Source organism: Calidris pugnax, unplaced genomic scaffold (assembly GCF_001431845.1).
Source record: "Calidris pugnax isolate Ruff unplaced genomic scaffold, ASM143184v1 scaffold113, whole genome shotgun sequence".
Taxonomy (NCBI): Eukaryota; Metazoa; Chordata; class Aves; order Charadriiformes; family Scolopacidae; genus Calidris; species Calidris pugnax.
Window position 1 is genome coordinate 1819556 of NW_015090879.1, and position 9799 is coordinate 1829354.

Genomic DNA, 9799 nt, shown 5'->3' on the forward strand with positions numbered 1-9799 from the left:
GTCTGTAACGTCACCGGTTTCAGCGACGTGTCACGGGGACGGGATAACGTGAGCACAACGTGACAATAACGTGAGGGTGTTTACACTTTCACTTTTCCGGAGGGTTTCGCTCCCACGCTCCCCCCCCCCAGCCCCCCCCGACCTCTCACAGTCAGTTTCGGGCCCGAAGGACCAAACCCCGTGTGAAACCTGAGGCAGAGCCACCTGTTCTGCTTTATTTGCCCAGAAACCGTTAATTGCTGCGCTGCTGTGATTAAATATCATCAATCCGTCTCATCAATATTTGTGAAGCCGCGGGCAAAGGTGGATTTTATTCTGAACTAATCAATTTCCCTGTGGGTTTAGATTTTTTTTTTTTTTTTAAATAAAAATTTGCTAGGGAGGGATCTTTTCCCCAGGGCAGCGTCCTGCTGGCTGTGTGGCCTCGGCCACCTCCCACCGCAGCAGAATGGAAGCCCCAAGTTGTTTTAAAATGGATTCTCCCCGTGATGTCAGCCCCTCTCTCCGAGCAGTAAATGTTTCCACCACGAGGTGTCTCAGAGGTTAAAGTGCTGGAAGAAGAAATTTTGGGACCGGCTCCTACCGCTCACCAACCACCGGCGTCGCCTGGCTGCCCCAGGGGTACGGCTCTTCAGGAAGCAGCAAAAAAATAATGAGTGTAAAAGGCTTGTTTTCGCCTTTGTTGTGTCCTAAATAGAAGTGAACCGTATTTTAGGCAGCGATTAATTTTTAGCATCCTTTGAAAGAAATAAAGGAGTATAAATCTGCCCCCAGTCCTGCATAAATCTGTAAAAATTATTTCAAGTCCCCAAAGCAGCTTGGAATTTCCATGGATCGAGGCCGGGATATGATTACTGGGTTTGTAGCTGCAATGTGAGTATTTATCCTGGGCTTGAAATCAAAGAAACAGCAACGTGGCTCTTGAGGACTTGAAATAAAAATGACCTCTGGTAACAGTCACCTATTTTGTAAATATTCACACCAGGCAGCCGCTGTTCCCATACGAAAACAAACACTGGGGAAGAAAACTCGAGATGTTCTCCCCAGTATGTCCCAGTGCAAATAAACATTTCCTGAGTCTGGAAACTCCTGGTGACAACTGTGATAACATCTGAAGCAGTTCCTCATTCTCCAGAGTGATGTGGTTACTGGGGTGGTTGGCGCGTACACAGCGTGAGTTTGGTTTAACGGGGGCTCTTGGGAGAAGCCAAAAAAAAAAAAAGAAAAAGGAGAGAAAACTCAAGACCTTTCCTGCCCCAAAATACTAATATCTACCGAAAAGACACCCCCAGTGTTACAATTTCAGAACGTTTTTCATACCATACAACCAATCTGCAAAAGTGAACTGAGGAGCAATCCACAACCAAAGAGAACAAGACCTGCAGCAGCCTCAGAGGAATGTTTGGAAGAGGGCATGGGGCTGACACTGAGGTGTCTGAAGTTCAGAATGTCTCAGCTGCCACGAGCGCAGGGAAATCCTCAGGTGGGAAGGACACGCATCTCAGCAGGCGGCTGATTTAGATCATTTTCCCCTAAACTGTTTCCTCCTCCTCTAAACAGAAATGAAAGCCTGAGAAGGAGAAATCTGCATCCTCTCTATAGTATTAATTGCAGATTGCAGGAGGAAAAAGCCGCATGTGTCCAACCTGCTAATTAAGACTAATTACCCCATGAGGTTCTGTAAGTGTCCCGTGTACAAACAGTAGAATTGCTGGAATCACAGGAACGTGTACCACTGCTAAAGCAGCAACTGAACGTGGTGAGGAGATGCCGCGTCTGCATTCCCTGGGCATTTCTGACCTAGAGGGGAACAGTTTAATGGCTGTTTGCACAAGTTCTAGTATGTCATAGAGCTAGAGATGCTCGGGAATGTTAAAAATCCACCAGCAGGAGCAGTGGACAGGGAGATGAAGGCACCCAGAAGGCGCAGACTGGTGTCCTTGCCCAGCTGCAGGATCCACTGGCCCAAGTGGAACCTGCCCAGCACAGCGGGGACTTCTGCAGAGCGCCTTCATTACCCTAGGGCTCAACACAGTTTAATGAGTAACAGCATCACCTTTCAGAGAATAAAGGAGAAGTACAATGCCGAGAGCAACACCTGGTCTGTGAGGCTGGGAGGCAGGAGGAACGGAGTGGCTAATGGCTGCTGTAACGAGTAGCCGCACAGCACCGCTCTCGGCAACCTTCCCACGGCACTCCATGGTGAGTGCTCTTCTCTCCCTCCTGCACTGTGCTCGTTCCCTCCTCAAGTACTGATTAAATCTGCTCTCCAAGAGGTTTTTCCTGTATACCATGACAAATATGCCTGCAGGCCATTTTTTAACCATTTTAATTTCATGAGTGAAAGTAACGCAGGGCCAGATGAGAGATCACAGCGACAGTCCAGCGAATGCAGAGACTGAGGGAAGGGAGGGAGGGGCTGATTGTCTTTGCACAGTAACTTTATTGATTTCAGTGGATATAAACTTGATTCCTAGTGAAATAATAGAGATCCGAATCAGACTCAAGAGTCTACAAAAAAGGTCATATTGGCTCTGCAGGAAAGGCTGAACGCTACGGACACCAAAGGTTCACAGTTCTGCTGGAGACTGGGTTCTCTCAACCTGAGAGGGCTAAGTTCAGGATTTTACATTTCTAATTTCTCTGAACTAAATTAAATTACTGAAAGGACCAAAGTAGCAGTAGTTTTGACATGTCTGCTGCGGGCACAGCTGAGCGTGCCGAGCCTGTCTTCTGAGGGGCTCCCAGAGCCCTCTGCTCCCAGTGAACTCAACTGGAGTGCAGGTGCTCACTGGCGCGCAGAAGCACTCGGCACAGTTGCACAACAAAACCCTCAATCTATACTTTTCCTTCAGCTGTGGAGAGAAACAGGATACGCATAACTACAACTTATCCTGCTACAGTTAACAGCTTCCATTCCTTCTATTAAGAGAATTTACAATTTTGTCACTGGCAATAAATATGTGACAAGAATGGGAGGCAGCTGTTAAAGACAATCCTGTCCTTCATTCCTACAGACAAGCCAAGGGCTCAGCAGAGAAGGGATACATCAGCTCTGCAAAAATACCAGTGGTTCTCAAGTGCCTTGCTGGTTAATGTTTGGCTATGTGAAGAATTTAAGTGGGGCAGAGAAAGTGAGCAGACTCACAATGCTGTATTTCATCAGCCTGCCATGAATTTCTTAAAAATATAAAGACTGACAACGTCTTCTCTATGTATTTTGTTTTATCCACTGTTATTTCCAAAACATAAAGTCACACAAAAGGAGGAGCACTGGAAACATATAGGAGATAAACAGAAAAAAATTAGAGAAACTTTTTTTTCCCAAAGCATGAAAATGGTAGAAGTATTCAAATGAACAGTTTTATTCTGCATTTAGAAAAAGTGATGTTGTCACACCATGAAATTACTGATGGTTCATCAGCATCATCAAATTAACATCAGGGTGATGTTAAAAAGCAGTAACCAGAGTTTCTAAGTGGGCACCTCTGCATAACTTACAATAAAGAATCAAGAGGAGGTCTGCAACAACAGAAATGGCCAAACAGCTCCATAGATTATTCACATCATTTTTCAGTAACTCTCAGAAGACAAAGATGAAATGAACACAGTGGCATCAGGCAGCTGAACAGACTTCCCAGAGGATTACAGGTCTGACAACCTGACACCTATCCCAGGCAAAACTGGTGACCTTGAGCACACTCAGATTTTACAAAAGTCCAACAGTTCATTTTTTCTTTTTTTTTTTTCCTTTTTTTTTAATTAGCTTTGGCATCTTATTATGGCAAATAATACTCTGTAAAGAGCCTGAAGCAGCCTGAAACACTGTCTCATGGAGGTTTTACTAATCCCATCCCATCTCACTCCAGTGCTCAGAGGGGAAAGGTTGTTGCCAACACCAACTTTTCCACCACTGATCAAAGAACCACGGAGCAACGTCCCAGGAAGGAAGTTTACCTGGGCTGGGAGTTGAGATTTTTAGCAAGGAGAGAAGAGCAGATAAAAAAAAAATAAATAAAGAGAAAATTCGTATTTCCTCTCTCGTACCTTGACACAAGAATGTGCTGGGAGTTAAATGAGAAACCCAGTTCTCTTCTCCCTCTGAGTTTTGTGCTTCTGCCATAGACTTCTTCACAGCAGAGCACCCAGTGCAAAAAGCTTCAAAAGTACGGACAATTTTGAAGGCTACAGAGTAAAAATGTTCGAGAGTCACTGACACAGAGTAGCATCAGCTGTCTGTAATACAGAATGGGGCATAAAAGCCTTGGTACCACATTTGCACATGTTGGTCGCTGTCTGTTTAAATATTTCATGAACCATGCAATTAAGGCCCCTCATCAGTGTTGACTCCGTGATTTTAGAAATCCCGGGTACTTATCATCATCTATGTTCCAGGCTTATTTTCGCATTTCCACAGGGTTGCACAGAGACAATGAATGAAAACAATTTCCTTTGTATTTATAACCAGATTCACTTTGGGGATCTGAGAACTGCCATATTTGGTGCGCAGAAACTGATGTCTGGCATGTTTGGAAACAAAAGCCTGTGTTATTTAGACCTAACAAGATGACACAGAATAGATTTATAATTATTGTAATTAGAATAAAACCATGATTGCACTGAACTTAAATCCTGGTCCAAATTTCATATACACCCACAAATCCATCCAAATAGAAATTAACTTCATAATTAATACTGGATCATTCCCATTACAAAAAGACACTATTAATTATTGATGATGCTTGTGTTTCTTTCCAGCTGTTTCCATCTTTTCCCCCTCCAGTTCATGGAGTGCTGTGGATAATGCAGTGTGTACAAATCAAATCCCCCCGAGATGGGTGACTACTCCCCTCTCGTCCTGCCCACATGCAGGAAAACCTGCTCCTAGATGTTCTTATCAAGTGAAATACAGAGGGGCATTTGTTTGCAGGAGCAGAGCTAGAATATTCTCTTTAGAGTTCAGCTTCCTCCTTTCATCCCACCCACCACCAGACACTTCCTGACATTTCTCCTGCAGGCAGAGCAAGGCAACTGCTTCTTTTTTTTTTTGGCCTTTTTTTTTTTTTCCCTTTTGCAACGGCTGCTCCTTCAGCAATGTGTGGGTGGTGGGGGAAGGGGATGTTATCTCAACAGCAAACACAGCCCAGCAAGTCTGGGACGTGAGGGGGAGTTTCAGGATGAAAATAGGCCTCTGCCAGCCCTCCTGCGTTTGTGTCTCTATGACTAAGCACGCTCAACGTGTCGCTTTTTCAAACTTGGCTCCTCTCTTCCCTTGATCTTTGTTGTTTCCAAGCCTCCTGCTCCCCTTTGTCCTCACAGCCCCGGGGGACCTCGCAGAGGCAGCCCCTGACATCCCCAGTGCCAGGGAAATGCAAATCCCTGGCCGGGGAGCCAGCCCCCTGTGTTGGGGGGACAAAGCCAGAGCAGCTCCAGAGCCTGGAGACAAACCCACCTCGCTGCTGGCCCTGGGGCTGCCTGTCCCCACAGTCTGCCCAGGACCCGAGAGGAGACTCCACTAGCAATTGCTTTTCCACTGAAGTATTTACTGGTTTTGCTTACATCATTACAGCTCTGCCCTGGAAGCCTCTGCAGTACAGGGCCATCTAAACCCAAAAGGTTTCAGTGGTTCTGCCCCATCTCTGGGACAGAAAAGGCTGGTGGTGGCTCTTCTCCTCCAGCGGGGCCGTCCAAACCCAAGAGGTTTCAGTGGTTCTGCCCATCTCTGGGACAGAAAAGGCTGGTGGTGGCTCTTCTCCTCCAGAGCTGTCCCTGCTGCTCTGCTGGGGAGGTGCCTCAAGGTTCATGGGACCGTGAGGAAGAGTAGGAGATAAAGCTGCCAGGCTCCTGTTTGTCTCCCCTACCTCAGACTCAACCTCCTTCCCCAACAGAGCATCCTCTGAGCTTGAATCACAGCCTTCTCCATCCTACCAGCCCAGATGTGCTTTGTACAAGAGTGACTCACCAGTACAGCTGCACTGGTGTAATCTATGCTGGTTCGACCTTTCCTAATGCAGTGTCTTGGAAGCCAGAGGAGATAACACTTTGCTAACTCCAAAATCCCATATTTTTATACCGTACATCCTACATTGCCCTTCGGAGGCTCTCCTTGGTCCCAGATGTGGGTACAACATATGCCACAGCCATGTTTCCCACCCCACCTTACAACGCCTGTCCTATCTGGATGCTCACTGAGCTCACCAGAAACAAAATTATTCGTTGTTATTAATTTGTGTTTGGCACAAACATGCAGCAGAACTGCAAGCACCTGCAACTGCAATTCCCCGAAGAGAACCTGCACAGGAAGAGAAGGAGGAGTGCCCAGATCTCCATCGGGAGGGCTGGCAGGTTTTCTGGGTGATCTATATTCAGCTGCGCACGCCCAGGGGTATGTGGAAAGATCATTCATCCAGTTCATTGAACTGCAGCCTGCATGTGAAAGGAGTTTCATGGGGTCTTTTTTAAATGTCACTGTTTTAAAGACGAATAGTCTCATGCAGAAATTCGCAGCAGATTATAATACGGGCACTCCAGGGGTAGATTAAAAAGCAATTCAAGAACAATACTGTGGAACAATCTTATCTTTTCCCTACCTTATCCAGGCATTTATCTAGGTCTGTTCTGCACTAGTCATCACTACATTATCTACATACTATACAGTGTCTTTTTTAGCCACATTAGTACATATGCAGCTCATTTACAGTCAAAAGTAAGTCAGGTCTGAACAAGCTGCTCTAGTTCAAATGCCCTATTCAGAGAAGAGGCTGGGAGATGGCTACAGAACACACCAGGGTTGATCTAGTTTTAAATGGTCCATGCTTGCTGTCACCTTCTCATCTGTCCATAGCAGCAGCTCAAGCAAACCTTCCACCAGGCGGAGATTTCAACAGCATATGGTTGTACTATGATCTATTTTAACGACAGGATCTATTTCCAACAAAATATTTTGTTTAGTGGTCTGAAAGCATTTTCAGTTGCATGTTGAAAGTTCAAATATTTCCATCAACTCCCTGATTTACTTATGAGAACCATGCAATGAAATAAAGATGTTTGTTCCCATGCGCGTGCTTCAACAAGTTATACAAAATTTTCATTTTACAAAACACTATGGAAATTTACAATGTAGCCCCAAGAGGTTATAACAGCTTTGTCAAGTCTTGTGATGTTACTGGAAGCCTTGTGGTATTTGAGGTTATTCTGAATGCCCGAGCATTTGGAGTTGTGATTACATGAAAATATAGGTCTAATTAAAGCAAACAAACAACTTCCCCCACACACATACACTTTCTAAATTTAAGCCTAAAAACGTGAAGGCAGCGCACTATAACGCCTCAGAAACCAGAGGTCAAAAAGAAAAAGCAGGTTTGTTATCCTTAGATCTTAATTCATAAACCAACCTCATCTTTTAAGGTCTTCCCTCTGACTTCTGAATAGTTGGATTTCGCAACATTGTTACTAATTGTTTAGGTAATTTATAAATATTTATATACTAAGTGGGTTATTGCCTCTTTTTTTTTTAATCTCTCTGTGTTTTCTCCCTTCCTAGGAAATCCCATTCAGAGATACGTGCATTTGCAGTGATGGGATGATCCAGACACGTCCAGCACATCTGTGCTGTTCCACACGAGCTTTGGGGAAATCTGTGCCTGCACAGTGGCCTTTTATGCACCACATCCACATGGCCCACCATCTGCTCAGGGCACTGCTGGCCGTGTCCGAGGGAACCTTGACATGTGGCAGCCCTATATTTAGACTATATTAGAGTCTCTGGCTATTCAAAAGACAATACCAATATAAATATCAAGTCATGTAACACCTTTTATTGTTACTATATTTTGTATCCATTTAAAATATTAAAATATTTGTTCTTTTCATCTGTAGCTATCTAAGGATAAAAGTACTTTTTGAATAATTATTAAATTTCACGTCAGTTTACATATAACATCTTTTGTCGTAAAAAAATACCAAATTCTTTAAGAAATTTCACAAAATAACTCAACAACTAGGATTATTTGATGCTTGAGGATGAGGATTAATGCGTAAGTGAAAAGCATTATTCATAACTTATTAAATTATTACATTAATTACTGCATTGTCATTGGAATGCAGTCATTTCTAAAGAAAGACTTGACAGGATTTCCAAAATAAATCCCAGTATTGTGTATCTGGCACTTTGGGCCAGAGGAAGGACACCCTTTATAGAAGGATCACTTCATTCTCCACTGAAATGCAGCTGCTGCTTAATACCACCCTTTAATTGTGCAAATCAGATAAAGCTAGGAAGCATAGATTTCTCTTTAAGACAAAGTTTTAATTAGCAGTTTGATTATTTGAGTAGTAAGGAGAAAGGAACACATTGTTCTTATCGACTGCTTGTGGGTGCTGGTAATGTTTGACATTGTGCACAACAAAAAGGCAACAATCTGTATCTTACGCATAGTTTCAAATTTTTTCTTAATAGGCCTATGCCTTGCTCATGTTTTGAGTGTCTTAATTATTGGAAAGCATGAAAATGACAGGCAACATTACAAAGCTTTAAATATTTAGGCTTTAACCTTGAAAGGTTACACTGATTTTTGCAACCAAAACGTGACCTCTCAGGTATTTCAGGTTAAAGAGATATGCAAATCTTCATGGGACTAAGTCCTCAGAGTCTGTAGAAAGAACCCTTATATGAACTTTTGATCAACACCAGATGAGGAAAAATGTGGTCAAATATAAACCATCCCTTCCAACATGAAAAACATGGCTGTTTTACAGTTGTACCAACAAATGTTAAATTAACTAAAAAATTACATAATGGTTCATTCATGACTGATACAGCAGAGGCACAACAAACAGAAACCAGATTGGGCTATATTCTCAGGCTGATTCCAATGAAGAGAACAGACCCAACGTCCTTCAAATATACTCCACGTTGCCTTCAAAACCCCCGCGCAGTAGACTCAGCACAGGAAGGAAGCGCTTCTAGACACCACGGCAGTACGTAATTAAAAGTGAACGGACTTGGGCTGAAAGGTACGTTAAAACCTCTCATTGCTTTGGCTTTGGACCGCAATTACTCTGTTAAATTATGGTTTGTACTGTGTTGAGCATCCTGTCGAATCAACAAATACATACCCTCTCCAACGGGAAGGCGGTGAGTCCAACCTGGCAACTTCTGGAGTGTTCCTGAAGGGAAGTCGCCACAATCCTGGTCTGTCCCACACCACTCACTGGATCCATTCCACGGGGCAGCCCCGCTGTCGGTGCTGGGTCACGGCAGGGTGTCCCGAGGTGGGCGATCATGGAGGTGACACACCACCTGGTGCGTGCTGGGTGCTCTGGCCTGGTGGCGCTAAGGCAGGAGCACCATGTCATGGCCTGACACACCAGAGAGCCTGGGCCTGGCGGTGTGTGAGGCGCGGTGAGGCCCACAGTGCCACAGCAGGTCACCACCGCCCCTCACCGCCACAGCCCGGCCCGGCGGCCATGCCATGAGCTCCTGGGCCCTGTGGCCGCCATGGGGACAGTCGAGGCCCACCAAGGGCCTGACGCCAACTGCGAAGAGCCTCGCACCTCCCGCTCCGAGCCCACCCGGGGGTGGCCGTGCTGGGTCCCCCCGGTCCCCCTTGGCCCCCCGCGCCCTGGGGCAGCCACCTCAGGTTGGCCTTGAGGAGGCGCCACTGCGCCTGCGCGGGAGGGAGGGGGCGTGGGAGGCGGGGCCGCGCGGGCATTGCGCAGGCGCGTGGCGCATGCGCGCTGGGGCCCCGCGCTGGGCTTGTCGTTGCAGCTTTAAGAGGGCTCGCGGCCTGGCGGGGCT

General features: G+C 45.5%; 1 long non-coding RNA gene across 1 annotated transcript; it reads right to left on the reverse strand.

The window, feature by feature from the left end:
* Window positions 1-8287: 8287 nt before the first annotated feature.
* Window positions 8288-9636, reverse strand: LOC106890605. Its single transcript, XR_001412539.1, has 2 exons — window positions 9118-9636; window positions 8288-9008 (listed from the first exon to the last, which is right to left on the reverse strand). It is a non-coding gene; the product is annotated as an uncharacterized LOC106890605 (long non-coding RNA).
* Between the last annotated feature and the right edge of the window lie 163 nt (window positions 9637-9799).